The following is a 19524-nucleotide window of genomic DNA, read 5'->3' as shown; positions in this document are numbered from 1 at the left end:
ATTCATTTGTTCCTGGTGCTTATGGATCAGCGGGTGGGAGTTTTCCCTGCTAAATTTTAATGTGCACTGCAGTCTTCCTCCTGCCCCATGCTTCCTAGTTCATGAGAATCAAGCAGTAATGATGCTGCTTTGTTGCAAGATTCTTGTCAACTCTTATTAGTGACAAATCGGGTGCCTTTCTTCTTTGTATCAGCCAATATAGGCTTTATCTCATAAGCAATCAGACAAGGCTACTTGACAATATCATTGTATTAAAAAGGCAAGGGAGTCCAATGCTGAACTGTATAGGTTTTGTGGATTGGCTATAAGCTTCCTGATGTTTCTCTAGATCAGTGTTTCTTGGGCTACTTGAAGTGGGACACCAGCAAACATTGTCCACAATGTGCTAGGGGTTGGTACAATATTTGTTTGTAGTGACTACAACTGTTTCATCATGCCCCCCTCTCCGCCCCCAAAAAGTCTATGTGGCTTAAAGCCAATGGATTTTGGACCAGTACTGGTCTATGGACTGAGTGGCATCATACTGAGTAGCATTTTTGGGAGCACCTAGAAATGGAAATTGGAAGAACTGTAGATCAGAATGAGAATTCTGAATTCCTAGCTATGTAGGTATTCAAGTATTACTCAGTACATGCTAGTACTTAATGCATTCAGCTATGTTTGTGGGGAACAATTTGAGTTGATTCTTCCCCTCTCTGTTTCTTGTTTTCCCCCTGAGATGTTTCTCATCTTCAACAGTTTATTGGCAGACAAGAAAAATTACTGGAATTCTGTTTTTAACCTATTATGTGCCGTAACTTGGAATCATAGAACCATAGAGTTGAAGGAGACCACAAGAGTCATCCAGTCCAACCCTCGCAATGCAAAGAAACAATCAATGCACTTCCAACACATGGCCACACAGCCTCTGTGCATATATCTATTTGCCTGGCAGGGGTGGGGGTGGGTGGGGGGGGGGTAGATGGCAGCAATGGAGAAATAAGGCAAGAAAGGATTCATGGACCACATAATTCACACCATTGATATAACACTTTGAGCCCTTTTACACTACACAGTTATAGTGCTATCATTCCACTTTAACTGTCAATGGTGACATCCTAAAGTATCCTGGGATTTCCAGTGAAATGCAGGCTATTTGGGATTTTCAGAAAGAGAGTTCTAGCACCATGGCAAGCTACACATCTCAAGGTTTCCTAAGATGTAAACACAGCACTTGAAGAGGAATTACAGCACCATAACTATGTAGTAGGGAAGGGCACCTATTTAAACACAAGAATCTCAGACATACTACAAGGTTGGTCAGAAAAAAATAGAGTTTCTCTTTGAAGCAACCAATTTTAAGTAGCATTATCACAAACCATCTGGTATATACAATCATAAATCAATATTCCATTAAATAATCAGAAAACTAAGAAGGTAAAGAGATGAAGAAGGAAAAAAAATGATGTTTGCAATAATTGAGAAAGCAAGTACTGCCTGCAACCCCTTTGCAACTGTAATGATTGTTTCTTTAATTATCTTTCTCTGTTTCTAAGGACAACCTTCCAGAATTCTTGGCTGAAGTTCATAATTTACATTCAGATAATGATAATTAAAGAAATCCAGTGCAAAGTCACCAGATGGAAGATAATGCTTAATTTGTGTTTGCTACAGCAGAGCATTTAATCACATGTTGTTTCAGATTTTCAGTGAACATTTCTCTTTAGAAAACTCGTTAGTATAGAACCCTCATTTTGATCATCTAGGAGCACTTAGGCGGCAATCCTCTATTCACTTACATGGGAATAAGGCCCACTGAAAGCAACTGGGGAGCAGTGAAAAGGAGGTTGAAAGTGAATGTCAGGAGGGTCTAATCTCTCCAGAAAGCTTTGGATTTAAAACTGCAATAATGAATTTTAAACAGGCCTATGCTTATCAGAAAATCCAGTTTAAAGGGCTCTGAAGCTAGTCTGATTCCCAATGGCCTTCCCTATGTCTGACTGGTTAGAGGAGGCATGGGCAAACTTCAGTCCTTCAGTGTTTTGGACTTCAACTCCCACAATTCCTAACAGCAAATTGAAGTCCAAAACACCTGGAGGGCCAAAGTTTACCCATGCCTGGGTTAGAGGGTTCATTGGAGCCATCACTAGTGACAATGCACTTGTTCTCACATAGTTTGACACCAAAAATGATTATGGTCCCTTGCAGCATAATCAGCAAGGGACCTACATATGAGACAGTGGTGGGTCATTTGTGGTGTGGGCAGTAGATCCAGCTATCCAAACCTCTTGAACAGCAAGAGTAGCCCAGAGCTCCCAGAAAGCTCAATTATAAATTCTAGGCTTGTGCAATCTGGGTAAACCTTGACATGTTTCATGTCCCGGATTTCAGTGGGAGCCCTGATTCATTTGGGGGGGAGGGGGCTCCTGAAATCAGGAGGGCAGCTATCTGTTTTTGCTCTGGAATGCCAAAAGATCAGTTTTCTATTGGCCCATTATAGAACCCGGAAAGCCTCCCCTTAATTTTAGGCACTTAAGCTGTTTCTTACTCTAGAGGAAAGGTGCTCAGCTGCAGACAGGCGTGCACTTTAAGGAGGCACTCGGCTGCAGACAGGCATGCGTGCTTTCTCTCCCAGGCCTGCATGCCACACACACTCTTTCCAAGGCAAGGTGGAAAGTTTTGTTTCTTACTCTAGAGGAGAAGGAGAGGTGCTTGGCTACAGGCAGGTGCACATGCTTTCTCCCCAGAGCTGCACCATGACAGCAGCCACACACTCTTTCCAAGGAAAGGAGGCAAGTTCTGTTTCTTACACTAGAGAAGATGGAGACAGAGAGGCGCTCAGCTGCAGGTAGGCAGGCAGACATGCTTTTTCTCCCGGGCTGAACCACACCAGCAGCCACACACTCTTTCCAAGGTATTCTAAGGAGGTTTCCCACTTCCAGGTAAGGGTGATGACCTCCTGGAAGACAGTGGTTTTCAGGGACTAAGGGATTATTGTTGTTGTTGTTGTTGTTGTTATTATTATTATTATTATTATTATTATTATTATTATTATTAGACATTGTTCAGGAGGTGGCAACAAAGTACGTCCCAAAGAAAAAGAAACCAAGAAGGCAAAATGGTTGTCTGCTGAGACACTGGAAGTAGCCCAAGAAAGGAGGAAAGCAAAAGGAAACAGTGATAAGGGAGATATGCCCAATTAAAATGCACAATTCCAGAGGTTAGCCAGAAGAGATAAGGAACTATTTTTAAACAAGCAATGCATGGAAGTGGAAGAAGACAATGGAATAAGAAGGACAAGAGACCTCTTCCAGAAAATTAGAAACAAGGTGAACCTATTCTGAGGTGTGACAGGACCTAACAGAAGATGAAGAGATCAAGAGAAGGTGGTGAGACTATACAGAAGATCTGTATAGGAAGAATAATAATATTGAGGATAGTTTTGACTGTGTGGTGAGTGAATTAGAACCAGACATCCCGAGGAGTGAGTTTGAATGGGCCTTAAGAAGCATTGCTAACAACAAGGCAGCAGGAGACGACGGGATCTCAACTGAACTGCTTAAGATCTTGAGGAAAAAATCTGCACACATTCTGTAACATCTTGCTAGGTTGCCACAATATGAATGCAGTGTCTAGCTTGAGGGAAGTAATTGTACTACTCTGTTCTGATTCTGTACAACTCAGTAAGCTGGGTATGCTTACCCTGGAAAAGGTTAGGAGGAGACATGATATCTACATTTAAATATTTTAAAGGATGCCATATTGAAGATGGAGCAAGTTTGCTGCTGCTCAAGGATTTTTGACATGGAGCAATGGATTGAAACTCCTAGAAAAGAAATTCCATCTAAATATTGGGAATAACTTCCTGCCAGCAAGAGCTGTTCAGCAGTGAAATATGCTACCTTCTCTGGGGTTTTTTCAATTGAAGTTTTACAATAGAGGCTAGATGGCTGTCTGTTGGGATTGCTTTGATTGTGTGTTCCTACATAGCAAGGGTTGGACTGGATGGCCCTTGTATTCTCATATAATTCTATGATTGTTAGACTCCACTTAAACTTTAAGAAAAAACATTAGAAAGACCACTTGCTATCTTTTCATGACATCCCACACCTGTCACTTGTTTCTCCTTGTCAGATTGTCTAAAGCCAGTGTAGAGAATACCACGCCTGGCCAACATTTCACAGATAAAATTAGGGACACGTTTGGCCAAAAAATATCAAAATGCGGACAAGATGGGAAGATGGGGAAAAGACACATAAGTTAGAATAGGCTACATTACATCAACTTACTTTTGTTTGAGCCTACTGAAAAGGACAAGTTTCCAACACCTCCTGTAATCCCATTGCTGAGTTATAATTAGGAGCAAACTCTTTGTCGGAACACAGACACCATAAAGGGCCAGACTCAGATTTAGTTCCAAAGTAGAGTTTATTAAACAAAGAAAAAAGGACTCAGATACACTTAACTCAGTGTCCCTGGTCAAAACGCAAAGGCAGCAACCAGTTCTGGTGCAAAAAGGAAATTGAAGCAATAATCCGGATTATCCGGAGAAAAACTGGATTATAACAAAACACTCTGAAAGTCCCACAAATTAGCACAGCGGGCGACCAGTTAACAAACAAAGGAGCCACAGCGAAGAAAGCGTAGTCAAACGAAGTCCGAGGTCAAAGCAAGCCAAATTCCAAGATAGCTAAGTTCCAAAGTCCACGTAGACAGCGACGTAGTCAAACCAGTCTGAAGTCAGAGAAGGAGAAATCCACACTCATGAGAATCCAAGTCGAGTCAAAGCACACATGAACAGAAGTAGTAACCTGTAGATCCAAAACCCAATGCCAACACGAGACAAGCAGCAACAAGAACCCAGGACACGGACATAAACCAACACCTTGCCTTCTGCAAAGATTCCCCATTTCAGAGCCTACTTTTATCTTACACATCATCATCCAAAGATGAGCTGACCTCCGCCCCGTCATCATCTCTTGCAGCTGTTCTTGATTCCACACATGAACTCCTACTCCCATCCCTCCAACTTTTCCATCTTCTGTCAAGACTTAGATTTCCCCAAGACTCAGATGTATTTCCTGGTTGCCAATCCTCATTACCCGAGAACCTCATAAATGTGTCATTAGACGTTGGCTCTGCACATACATCTTGTACCTCTTTTACCTTAGTCCAGTCCAATGTCTCATCCCCATCCTTATCACTCCCAGACCCATCACTCCCAGAGAAATCCACAAATGATTCTTCATCTGTGGGAGCAGTAAGTATATCCTGGATCCTCTTCCTCTATTGCTCCTCATCTGACTCTTGCTCCCGAGTAACCCTCTTTGTTCCCCTATTGCCATCCATTGTATCTCCTTCCTCTCCTTCACTCATTGACCCTTCATCTCCAGAGAATCCTTCGAATGAATCTTCATCGGTAGGTGCCATAAGTATATCCCGGATCCTTTTCCTTTGCTGTTCCTCATCTGACTCCTGCTCACGAGTATCCCTTTTCCCCCTGTGGCACCCATACTGCTGCTTGCCACGTTACTTACAGGCTGTACTACAACACTCTTTTTGTGCTTTGTACTCAGCTTGCAGCAACTGAAGTAAGCTTGCATCGAGAGAGGAGAGAGAAATTGGGATATTTTCAAAGGGGCTGCAAAAATAAGATGGCCAAGGATTAATTGTGATCATCCCTGCCAAATCATGACTATTGGAGGCTATGAGCAGATCCAGTGGAAAAGGTAGCAACTTTGTGATTATTCAGTAGCCATAGTGGTAGTAGTAGTGGTAGTAGCAGCCACAGCAGCACTAAAAAAAACACATATTCTGCATTTGATGTTGCTTTCAGGATTTGTTTGGGGACTCATATTTCTTCCCAGACTATGGATTTTGAGAGAAGACTTTTGATAAGGATTGTCCTGGCAGCTGGGTGATAAATATTATTTTCTTAACCTGCATAGCTTTGTCAGCCACCTGCGACTATAGCCTGCCCGAGCATTAGAAGCAGCTCATTAACTTTCCTAGAGCTTCCCAGGAGTTATTTCCCTTGTTATTCTCCTTGGGTGTTGGCGGCCTTCTTGCCGAATGGTTAACTACATGAGGAGGCCAGTTGGGCTGGCTTTGGCCCTGGAAGCTCAGCACGCTTGAGGCGGCAACCTCCCCGCAAAGGCTCAAAATCTCTCTTAAACACATTAAGCAGCCCATTTTGGATTGATAGTGCCGTAATTATTCTGCTTCACCCTAAAAACCGTCCTGGGGTAATTGGCGCAGGAGAAAATTACCCAGAATCCTTTGCCACCTGGTAGTTAAGGAATGAATCCAGGGAAAGATAAGTGAAGCAGGGGGAGGGAAGAAAAAAATCGGCACTTATTTGATTTTAATCTCGCCACTTTGCAAGCATTTAAATTGCCTTAATCAGGTGGCTGGCTTCCAGCCTGACTAGTAATCTGTTATCAAATTTGAAACTAGATTTTTTTTAAATGTCAGTGTAGGCTGAGAATTGAAGTCTATTAACAGTTATGAGCCTCCCCCTAAAACTTCCATAATCTATGTATTAATGATCCTTTTCACAAAGCTGTCAAATATTACTTTATTACAACTATATATTAGTAACAGCAGCTTTGGAAAGGTGGGGGTGGGGATGAAATTTTATTTGTTTGAGAGCCGTTGTCTGCATGGGAGTGTTTTCCACCCTCCTAAAACACACACTCACACTAGCATGCACACGCACACGCATAGAAGGACAATGTCAACACTCTTAACACCAAAACCCGATTTTTCCGAGGCAATAACCAGAGTGTATGGAATAACCTTGATAAATGTAATTGAATTTTTCCCTCAGATAAGATTAACTAGTGGTAATTGTGAATGGGAAAGGCCTGACCCTCTACAAATGAGATGTATGACGAGCTGGAAATAATCAATTCCCTCCCCCTTCTTTTGGGTCTCTCTTTTTCTCCTCTCTCGGTATATAAAAAAAGAGGAAAAGAAGAAAAAGATGGAGAACGAAATAGTAATTTGGGGTTCATATAGAATGAAACAATTTATAGTCTGAAATGGATTAGAGGAGGGGGTCATTGGTAGAGGGGTTTTTATCATGCTTCTGAACTGATTTTCTCCCCATCTTCTCACTGTGCGTAATTGTGCTGAGCTTGGTTTAAAATGAGATCAACACAATTAAACCCCAGTAGGCTTAATTAAGGGAGGGACTTAATGCTTTACAAAATCAAACCAAAAAAGAGAAGGGAGAAAGAGGGGGGTATTGGCTTTGGACAAATGGAGGATTTGTCTTAGCCAAACCCCCTTGATTAAAAACCCTTCCAGATTTTGTCTCCAAAAATGCCAATTATGTTTTCAGATGTTTATTATACCAGAACAATTGTGTTTATGTGCTGTTATTAAAGAAATATGGCCTTTGGATTTGTCTTTAAACCTTAAGAAGATTGCATTGGAAAGAAAAGGGATTGCTTTTTAAGAAGTTTGCAAAAACCTGTGTTAAATCTACATCACCATTAAAGCATTTGTCTGTGTTTTCTGCTACACAGATTAATATGCTTTTTCGCAGAGAGTGGTATACAAAAACAGAGACCATGGACCATTTTACCTAGAAAAGAGAATAGTTGATTTTTCCATTTCAGCTGACATCCTGAATATTATAATACGTATTCACATAAACATCAGGAAGAACTTTCTGATGGTAAGAGTTACTTAGCCATGGAATATGTTGCCTTGGAGTTTGGTGAAGTCTCCTTCTTCAGAGGTTTTTAATTAGAGACTATTTATCAGGAGTGCTTTAACTGCATATTCCTGCATGGCAGGGGGTTGGGCTGAAAGGCTCTTGTGATCCCTTCCCATTCTATGATCCTATATCATGCAAGTTCATTACCAATTGGCAAATTTAGACTTCTAATTTTGCATGGAATTTTCAGGATTTGGGGGCCTCATTCAAATCGTAAGCAAAATCATTGCTGGCAACAATGAACAATCCTTGCAGCATTCTATCTGCTGGATAACAACGCAACTATTTGAGGACCATTCCCAATCACTATTTCTACTTCAAGAATCAGGGGTGTCTGTGCCATATACACATTTCTCTCTTACATTGAAACACATTTTTGTGCCAAAAATGTTTTCTCTACAGAAATATGCATGGTTTTTCTGCGCAGAAAACATTTTTTCTCTCTACAAAAGTACTTTTTTTTCTGTGTGGAAGATATGTAGAATAATACACTTACACAGATGTTTTCTGTGGAAAATTAAACATTATGTGTATAAATGCATATAGTTTTTTTTCTGTGTAAAAAAGATTTTCTGTGTAAAAAGCATTTGTTTTTCTATTCAGAAAACACATTTTCTGTGCAGAAACACAAAAATTCACTCACTTTCCTGTGCAAATATTTATTCAAAGTGTAGATCTTGACCTTTTAGGCCCTATATGGTTTGGGTCCAGGTTGCCTACAAGATCACCCTCTCCTATATAATCGGCCCTGCACTCTTAGGTCTTTTGTGCGGTGGCTACTCCAGCCTGCCAGAACCCAACTGTCAACCGTCACCCAGAATACATTTATATCAGCTCCCCCCCCCCCCAATACTTTAGAATCACCTGCAGGAAGGACTTTGACAACTAAGCTCTTAGAATTCAGGACACAACTGATGACCTGTCCCTTTAACAGGCCTACCTAGTCAATTTTAGTTTGTGAATTTTAACATACATTTTAGTGGTGTGGCCTTTTGTGTCTTTTATTATATGCATTTTAATAGTATTGTGTTTTATATCTCTGTTTTAATCCTGTTGTACCCCACCACAAGGAGATACAAGCATGTTGTTGTTGTTGTTGTTGTTGTTGTTTTCATTGCTGTTGTTGTTGCTGGTGCTAATGCTGCTGTTTTCAACACTAAACATGTGTAAGAGGAAAGCAATTCCATAATCATTGCGTCTGTACTTTTCATATCAAATCCCTAGAAGGAGAGACAATGACAGACAGTATTACTCCTTAATCTTCATATCTGGGCCAACACATAATGGAAAATACTGTATTTCATCACATAATAGTTGCCATCACATAGTAGTCGCAACTCCATTTTTGGGGTGTCAAAAATGGCCAACAAGCACATGGGAGGGTAAAGGCTCGTGCACCTGCTGGAGAGAGAACTACAAGACCTCCCTTAGCTGGCATCAGCCAGGGGAATACTTATAGCTCTCTCTGGTGGTTGCATAGGCAGATGATGGCTTGTTGTGGAAACAAGCAGTGGTGAGAAAGCTTCAATGGGGACATCTTTTTTCCTTGATAAGTCTTTTAGGAGTGATTTTCCCTTCTCATTCTCATTCTAAACTATGAGTCATTTGTTAGAGAAATGTTTGTAACTTGGGACTGCCTGTATATAAAATACTAAAACAGCAACAACAACAACTTTCTTTTTGTACCCTGCCTCCATCTCCCCAAAGGGACTTCAGGCAGCTTACATGGGGATAAGCCCGAACAACATAATTAAAATATAGCACATTAAATATATAATGGCAACATAAAACAAAATAAAACAAAATAAAACAACAACATTGTAACAAAAATATAAAAGCAAGCATCTTACCAAATTAATTCTTAAACAAACATACTAACCTAATGTTAACCTACATTAATATACACTTAGTTAAACACACAGCTATAGAAGCTGTTCTATGAACCTCGTTGTCTATCAACTTTTACCCCTACTATCATACTCCCTTTAACTAATACTATCTAAAAAACTAACTGCACTTCTACTTTTAATGACATACTTCTAATTCATAAATCCAGAATGTGAAATTTGTCCTATGATTGTGGTGAGAAGTTGATCAGTTACTCTAAATCTTCCTTAAAGTTGGACAAATGTTTCTCCTTGATCAGCATTGTCAATTTGTCCATCTCAGCTAGTTTACAGATAGACGATTCTCACCACAGTTAGCATATACTGAAGTAATCATCCATGTTTTCAATGATAGTTTGGAATTTTCAACAAATAGTTTTCATCATGGTTTTAACCATAACAATTTCTTACAGCACCATATGTATTAGAGTCCAGTATTTCCGGGCCTTTTTACAAAACATAGTATGACCCATCCGGTCCCCAAATTCTGAGCGTTGCAGAAAATGAGAACTTGAAAATTATGACACCTAGAGTGTCCCTTTGTAACTTTGCATGACTGTTTCCTTTGGATGCCTCAACTGCATTTCTAAATACTCAGTCACTGCAATGCTAGAAATTTGGACACTGAAGGGGACTTTTTTATTTAGAGAGAATGAAGTCATCTTCTCCACTCCCTATAGAATCCTAGAATCAAAGAGCTGGAAGAGACCTCATGGGCCATCCAGTCCAACCCCCTGCCAAGAAGCAGGAATATTGCATAGTTTACTCTCCAAGTTTACTCTCCAACTATAAACTCTCTTATAGTTTACTCTCCAAGGTAGGAAAAGATTGGGAGGAGGTGTGTGTGTCATTTATCTGCTAAGTTAACCATCAGCTGTAGTAGAAAATGACAATCCATTACTATTGCATCAAAAAGACTCAACTGATTGTCCAATTGGATTTTTTTGTATGTGAAATGGAAGAAGGCACCCATTTTGTTCTTTCAGATGGACATCACAAAATCCCAGGCACATCCGGTTATTTCCCTATGACCACAAGCAGCAGCCAATAAAAATGAGTGCCGGAATGACCTCAGAATGTCATATCATTACACCACATGTTAAGCAATACATGCTCGTTGTAACATCTACTGCAATACTACTGACTTAGAAGTTGGTTATGGAGCACCCTTACATTCTGCCTACGTAGAAAGAAGGCCAGTGATAACCTGATATCACCATTCCCTTTGTTGGCTCTTGTGTAGGTTCAGAGACAGACCTTTTTTTAGAAACACAAAAATATCCCAACAATGAAATTAATCAGAAAGTACAAAAGAAAAGCAGCTGGCAACCAACTACTGAATAATGCAAAAATGTGCTGATTTAAATTACATGTCAGCCTTAATGTATTGTCTACATAGAAAAATAGAATATATGCACACATATGGGTATATAGTCAGCATGTCATATTTCATTCTTTATAAAATAAGTATTTTAATTCAAAGTAAAAAAGAATATGTAAAATTGAAATAGCTGAATGGGTGTTACCAAATTACATATAGAAGATTTCGATCTAGATACGAAATGAGAAATCAATATACTTAATTTAATAATAATAATTAAAAAGAGAAATATGTATTATTGGAATTTGATGTTGGAGATCTTTCATGTGCAAAAAAAATCATAATTGGTCATATAATATGTGTGTGTGTGTGTGTCCGAATTTGTCTTTCTGCACATCCTGATGATCTAATCAGCCATCATATTTCTATCAGGATCAAATAGAGTAAGGGAAGAATCCTATCATAAAACTACAGAATCATACAATTGGAAGAGACCACAAAGGTCATCCAGTACAACTCCTACCATTCAGGAACACACAATCAAAGCACCCCAACAGATGGCTATCCAGACCTTGTTTAAAAACCTTTGGGGAAAACTCTACCATTCTGCAAGGTAGCATATTCCACTGTTCAACAGCTCTTACTTTCCCCTTCCACAAAGCTATATAAAATCCACATTGAACTGGATGATGTGATGGAATAGCGTGGTACTTTCCTCAATCTATTATTTATTTATTTATTTATTTATTTATTTATTTGGGGTGCTTCTACCCCGCCCTTCTCAACCCCCTAGGGGGGACTCAGGGCAGCTTACAAAAAAGGCACAATTCGATGCCCAACAATTCACAAAGTACAATACACAATTTATAATTTAACATCAACAATTGTCACTAGTTAAAACATCATATCAATACAATAACAGTAATATAATCATCCTGTGGCCAATGTTCGCCGATTTATAATTTCATAATCCATCCAGCATTATCATTGTCCTTTCCTGCTCTGGTCGTCCTTGTCTTTGTCCATCTGCCAGCTTACTCAAAGGCCTGGTCCCACATCCAGGTTTTTAACTTCCTCCTGAAGGAGAGGAGGGATGTTGATGACCTAATTTCCCCGGGGAGTGCATTCCACAGGTGAGGGGCCACCACCGAGAAGGCCCTGTCCCTCGTCCCCACCAGCCTCACTTGTGATAAAGGTGGGGCTGAGAGCAGGGCCTCCCCAGAAGATCTTAAACTCCGAGGTGGGACTTAGAAGTCAATCTAGACATTATACAGCCTAGCATTGCAGTAGCTTTTTAGCTACTACTAAAAGAATCCCATATCTCCCACATAGTAGCACTCATTAGATTATTTAAAATGAAATTATATGAAAGAAATTAGAACAGGAGGCATCAAGATCCCATCACTCAATACTGCCTTAGTAATATGGTGGTAATTCAGCAGTAGATATCTAATTGTTTATTTACTCTTTCCTTTCTTTTCAAATCCAATTAGTTAAATATAGGTCTGCTTGATGGTTCAAGGCATTTGAGCCAATTAACTCCCTTGATTTAAAACAGCAAATCAGTTACTATACTGACCAGTGCATCATCAAAATAGCCCATAATAATACAACTACAGCAAGATATATACATAGCTGGTATGACCCATCTCGGGTATGTCAAATCCCTATAAAAAGTGATCAGGATGGTTAGAGTAGAAGTGGGTGATAGTCATCCTGTTTCTCCCCCCCTTTTCAAAGTTTTTTTTTTACCCAACAGAGGTTACTTCCCGTCTTTACACCTCTATTGGGAGAATAATAGCTGAATAGAAACTGTTTTGGGCAGGAAAACGCTTTCATAAATCAGAAAATGTGCTTCTGCTTGCCTGTAGCATTTAAAAATTATGCATCCTTGGAAAAGTTTGGGTTTTTTACTATTTGTTATATTGGGCTGGGGGATTCTGGGAAGTCATACTCTGAAAGAGTAACTTTTCAAAACACTGCTTCCCCCAACTGCGCCATTTTGCAGAGATTTTCCAACAACACATCAACATAAAAAGCCTTCCACATTGTATGTTAAAAACCTCCCATGCAAGTACTTGCTGGAGTTGACTGGTTGGCTTCCAAGACCAGACAGGATCTGGTGCTTTCAGGGCATTTAGGATTACAGATTACAGAATTATAGTGCTATTATTCCATTTCAACTGCTATATTCAACATTAGGATTTGCACTTTAGGGATAGGGACTTAGAATTTGCAGCCAGAGTTCAACTGCTTTACCAAATTATAAATCTCAGGATTGCATATAATGGAACAATGGAAGTGAGTGAAATAATATTTCTATAACTTTGAATGGTCCTGGTTTCTGCTCATTTGGAGCACAACTGAAGAGACTTACTGAATGATATTGCTGATCAGCTTCGCAGCAAGAAAAACAGCCATTAAAGAGTAGAAGGAAACAAAATGTCTGCTGCAAAACAAATAGAAAGCAGAATAAATAATTCTCCCATACTGTGTATGTATAGACAGGAATATAGATTTAAAAAAATCTCAGGGTGCATCTACACAGTTAAAATGGTGTCAAACGTCTTTAATTCTACAGTGTAAATATAACCTCAGTCTACTATCTGAAGCAACTACTTCAGCAACTATTCCACCTCAACTGCCATGGCTGCATCCAATAGAATTTGGGAATTTGCGGTTTAGGAAGGGGTACTTTTAATTCTCAATCAGAGCATTTCTGTGTCTTACCAAACTACAATCTCTATTAAGTGTTTAGTGCTAAAGAAGCCCTAACAGTTCTCTCTATGACATAAAGAAGAAGGGTTTTTTTTGTTGGGATCCTTTTCTTAAATTGCCTTCACCAGGAGATGTCCACAAATATTTGCACAAGGGACAGTTACACGTCAGCTTGGATTGTTATTTTTGAAATACATTAGGTGTTTAATGAACGCGTACATTTATTAATCCAGCTAATTAGCTGGTGGATGCTTCCAAACCATTTGCTTTCTACTTGGAAAGTTCCTAGCAAAATGTCCCTACAGCTATATATTCTTGAGAGATCCCAATGTACTTCATTCTTCAGCCTTTCAAGAACATTTATTATTTTGTTTATCTGCTATTCATGGTGAGATATGAAATCTTACTTCCCAGTGTGATCTTAACAACAGTGGGTCAGTTTAAGCATTGGGAATCAATATGTTATAAAACACCAGGCAGTACTTTGGGGCGGGGGGGGGGGGGGGGCAGGGCAACCTCAACTGTAACAAGTTAATAAATAAAAATAGAAAAAATTTGCTACACATTTTTAGAATTAGAATCATCGTTTGAAAATGGCTCTTTGCATTGAAAAACAAATGTGAACAGCCTTTCCATGGACTTATGAACCAGCAAGTATTTTTGGACTACAGTGCTCTTCATCCCTTACCATTGACAAGACCTGCAAGGGCTGATGAGACTCATGAGACTTCAAGACTCCCTTGTTGTTTATTTGTTCAGTCGGAAACGACTGAACAAATGAACAACAAGGTATTTTTGGACTACAGTGCTCTTCATCCCTTACCATTGACAAGACCTGCAAGGGCTGATGAGACTTCACGTCCAGCAATATCTGCAGGGCCTCTAACTGGTTGATTCATGTTCTATGTGATGCCCACATATCCTACATTACATAGTACAACCCTTCCTTTGAAGATCTTGCCAGTTTCAAGAGATTGCCCATCAACAGCAATAGTAAAACATATGCATTTCACATATGTTTTAAAAATATTTTTATTCAATTATGTCTAAATCTACATCTTATCTATACATATAAATTAATATATACAAATTCTTTTTTTCTTTTTTACTTTTTGACATAGTTTCTATTTCAAGGGAGAGATGATGGATACACAAGCAGCCTTTTGTTCCTATCCTTGATTATATATTATTTGGCAACCTTTTAAATGGCCCTTCTCGCCTTTAGGTGACAACTTTTAAAAATACAATGTAGTTCTGTTGAGAGAGCCATTTATATTACATAAATATAGCTCTGTATAGGCTACCCTTACTTTTTGACATTTGACTTTTTGATGACACATTATTTCAACAGATCTAAATTATAATCATCTACTTCAGTTTCAACTTCATGTCCACTCTTCCAACCACTTTCTGTCTCTCTGTCCATGTGGCACCACCTAGGGTTCAGTTTTTCAACCATTCTCAGTTTTTGTCAGTGCTTTGATCCCTAACTCGTCAATCATCATCATCATCATCATCATCATCATCATCATCATCATGCTTGGGGATACCTACTCCTCAAAATAGGAGCTGTCATATGCCATTCCACAAGGAGCCATTCTATCCCCAATTAATTAAACATTGATATGGAACCACTAGGAGAGATTATCTGGACACATGGAGTGGGATGCTATCAGTATGCTGATGATACCCAAATATATTTCTCTATGCCTTCAAAAACAGCCTCAGCTAAGGATACAATGTCTCCTCTAAATGAATGCCTGGAAGAGGTAAAGGGCTGGATGAGGAAAAACAAACTCAAACTCAATCCAGACAAGACAGAGAGTCCTAACCTAGGTATGAGAGTGTGTCAACCAATTGTGGTTACACTCCTTTTGAAAGACTGTGTTTACAGCTTGGGAGTGCTTCTGGCCTCCAGCTGTTTGGACCTCCAACTCCCAGAAGTCCTAGCCAGCTTGTTCAATGACCAGGAATTCTGAGAATTGGAAGCTCAAACAGCTGGAGGGCCATAGTTTGAGGATACCTGGTGTATGATTGTGTAGTATGTGTCATAATTATGCAGAGGATTGGGGCATTCATGGAGATATCAAGATGCTTGTTTATAAAGCTATTGTCCTTCCAATTCTATTGCATGTCTGCAAAACATTGACCATCTACAAATGTTACTCTTGACTTCTGAAATGATTCTGTTAGTGCTGCCTTTGAAAAATCCCACAAATCTCTTGGGAAGACAGGTGGACAAACATCAGCATTCAGGAAGAAGCATTGAAGCCATGATTCTCCACCATCAACTTCGCTAGACTTGCTACATTGTCTGAATGCCTGATCACCCTCTCTCAAAGCAGTTACTTTACTCTCATCTCAATAATGACAAATGGGATGTTGGTGGACAGCAAAAAGATTTAAAGATGGGATTAAAGTTAACCTTTAAAAATGTGTAGTAAAGCAAGGACTGTGAAGGCTACCACTTGAGCATTCTAACTGTTGTTATCAACAGTGCTGTGGATTTTGAGGAGGCTCAAATAGTGGGCAAAAGGGGGGAAAGTGCCAAGAGGATGACATGACAAGCAAACCCTTGTCGGGACCACTTTCTGTGTGGAAATGTATGTCCTCACTGCAAAAGACCATACAGATTCAGAATGTCACTTACGAACCCACTGCCAAGACGCTACTGATGGAAGACATGATGACCTCCCAACTGCTTTAAGGCAAATGTGGAGAATCTGGTGCCTGCCAAATGCTACAAAACTTCCATCTCAGTAGTTCAACAACATCTGGAGGGACACAACTTCTCCAGATCTGGTTCTTTCCTGAGCTAATGCACTCCCAACCTTTCTTGTGCAGGTGTCTTTGGCAACAAAATGTTGGCAAGGTAAATTTCAGCATTAGCAATAAACCAAAACCCTCATGCTCATTTTAAACTTGACCTTCCCATTCCCAATACAAAGCAGTTTCCAACATATCTGGCAGTGCCTGCAGCTGTAAAAGCATGCTATCTACTTATTTTCATTCATTGCCATAACCATATTAGTTAAAAGTCAATGTGTGTTACATGTTTGCACCAGCATTTAGCACTGGTAACGGTGGACACACTCCCATTCCCTTTGCTCTCTTTGCTGAGACAAACTTGTATATATTGGGCCCAAGGGAGACAAACTAGCCATGGAAATGAAAAGAAGTGGAGTTCATATATCACCAGGCTGGAATTGATCTTCTACCCTTTGACTCATTCTTCTTGGTTAAGGACTGCATGGAAGGATGGAGGACAAACCTGGATGGTGGTTTTCTCATTTTACATCAGCCTTCATTTTCCTGCTTTCATACTTTTTGTCTTGTAGAAATATATTGTTCCTACCTTTTAGTGATATGGTTGTTCTTGTACTGGCTATAATATAAGACTTTGTTCTTTAAAAATGTGAAATATATGAAACCTCTCCAGCCCTAGACCAATGATGACAGTTCATGAAATAACATGGAAATAATAGAGATAGGTTCTAAAATCATACACACCTAAGAGCAGTACAAGATGTTTCAGTAAATTTTAGTCTAATTTAGTATTGTCTTTTCTGACTGGCAGCAAACACCTCAAGATGTTTAGGCAAGATCTTTCCAGCCCTGATACTCAAGATTATTTTTATTATACTAAGGACTGAGCATGGGCCTTCATGCATGCAAATTGCTCTGAAACACCTTGAGACAAGATATTCTGTTTTCTACTTTATAGAAGGAGTTGAAGTTGGTGTGTGTGCGTGTGTGCCTTCAATTATCTGGTGACTTATTAATTTGAATTTCATGCAAATACTAAGGGATAGTTTACAAGTCCCTTCCTCTGAAATCTAGCCTAAAGCCTATCTGGTAAGTACTGGCCAAGATTGACCTTGCTTAGCTTCCAAGATTGGATGGGATCTGATGCTTTTAATGGTTTAGGAGTTAGATATTATTCCCATGGTAGAGGTTCAACTGAAAGCTGATTCCAACCTGTTATCCATGGACCACCAGTAGTCCTCAAGAACTAAAATATGATTCACAGCTTCATCATTACTACATCATTGCAACAAGAGCAACGGGTCTTGTGAAACCCTCTTATAGTGCCAAGGCTTATTAAATATGGTTTTCTGTGGGCGAGTAAATGACAACTATTGGGTGGCATATGTTTTGAATCAGAAACTAGAGCTGATGTGGTCTTTCAAACACAATATTCTGAATCAGCAGAATATAATAACAAAATAATAACAAATAATAATAACTAATAACAAAACTGAATCTAAAGTTGACCAAAAACTGATTCATAACCCTTTTGGTACTAATATTGGAGAGTAGTCCCTGGTCAAGTGATCTCTGGTCAAAAAAGGCTGGGAACCAATGCATCAACAGTACAACCACACTACATTTTAGCTCGATTTCTGATGAATTCTGATGTATATACAAATACACTGAGCTTGGGAAAATTAGTTTTAAAACTAAAGCACCTAGAATCCTCTAGCCATTGGGGTTATATAACACTGGTCCATGAACTTAGTAGCACCTTATAAGAGACCTGCTGCATGAGACACGAGGACTTACCTACCTAGTCCAACAACCCATTGCCCAAAGTACCCAATCAAATGCCTCTAGGAAGCACATTAACATGATGTTCCATTGCAGATTCATCAACCAATATTCAGTGGAATACTGTCGCTGAACCAGTAGCTATCATCACTAGAAGGCAAGGGTGCATTTATCCTCCATTAATTTGTCTAATCCCCCTTTAAAGCCAGAAGCTAGAGCCGCATCTTGTGGGTGGAAATTCCATGCATTCCATAAATAGCCCTGAGCCCAGGAGAAAAAAACCTTCCCCTTCACTATGATGCTTTGCAGGGTGCCATCTAATGTACCTTACTTAATCATACCATCTCACATGCTGCAAGCTATTTAAAAGGATACTTTTAACTGGATTAAAATACAACCAAACCTAAAGCACAAAAGACTCTCCCTTACACTGCAGTGAACAAGTTATAAAAAAATTCCTTATTCCCACAGTCAAATCCAATGGGAAGGGAGGGGGAAGGGAGGGAAAGGAATCCTTTACAGGCCCCAAAGAGACAGCCATTACAATTTGGAAGTATGCACTGTACAAAGGTAGCCATCACCTGACTCCCACCGACTAGCCTTCTCTAGCTAAACTTCCTTTACAGTCCTATTCCCCCTGCCCTTATTCTCCTCGTCACAATGGTCAGGGGGTGTGACATAGCTCATGTCAATCTATCATTGTCTTAAGTGACAATGCCATTCACCAGAGCAATGGGGGAACAGGGATGGCGAGGGAAGGAATGGCCCCCTCCTCTCCCAGTCCCTTCTCCATTCACCTTGTTGCTCTGGCCGAAGTCACAGACCACCATGAGCCTGCTGGCTACTACAATGAGGAGAATGGAGTGTCAAATCAAATCAAATCAAATCATTTATTTTGGTTATTGACCAGCACAGGAAATAGAGTCACATTTTCATACAAACTTGGTATGTTTGGTACATTAAAAAATATAAATATAACTACTAAAGCACAATATGGGTGAGGGAGCAGAAGGGGAAACAGGATAAAAACATACAATGCCCAGATCCATCACCAAATTGCAGATTCAGGGAAGAAGATTACTGGACACACAGTTGACTTTGGGACTAGTCATTCCCTGACGGATTTTGTATGCTGCTGCACAGAACTTTGCAACATTGTAGGTTGTAGCTGAATTAGTATCTGCAAGTAGCAGGGAGGTATAAAATTGTCCTGAATGGCCTGGGTGTCCTGAATGGAGTGTGATAATGTGTGCCATCCCATGTCCCAAGACCACTTGAGCCTGGGAAATATGGGATGGCTGTGTAAACAGTTGTGGCTGGTTCCATCTCAGAACAGAGCCAACTGT

Source organism: Anolis sagrei, chromosome 5 (genome assembly GCF_037176765.1).
Source record: "Anolis sagrei isolate rAnoSag1 chromosome 5, rAnoSag1.mat, whole genome shotgun sequence".
In the NCBI taxonomy this organism is placed as follows: domain Eukaryota; kingdom Metazoa; phylum Chordata; class Lepidosauria; order Squamata; family Dactyloidae; genus Anolis; species Anolis sagrei.
Note: the sequence above shows the minus strand (reverse complement) of the source record.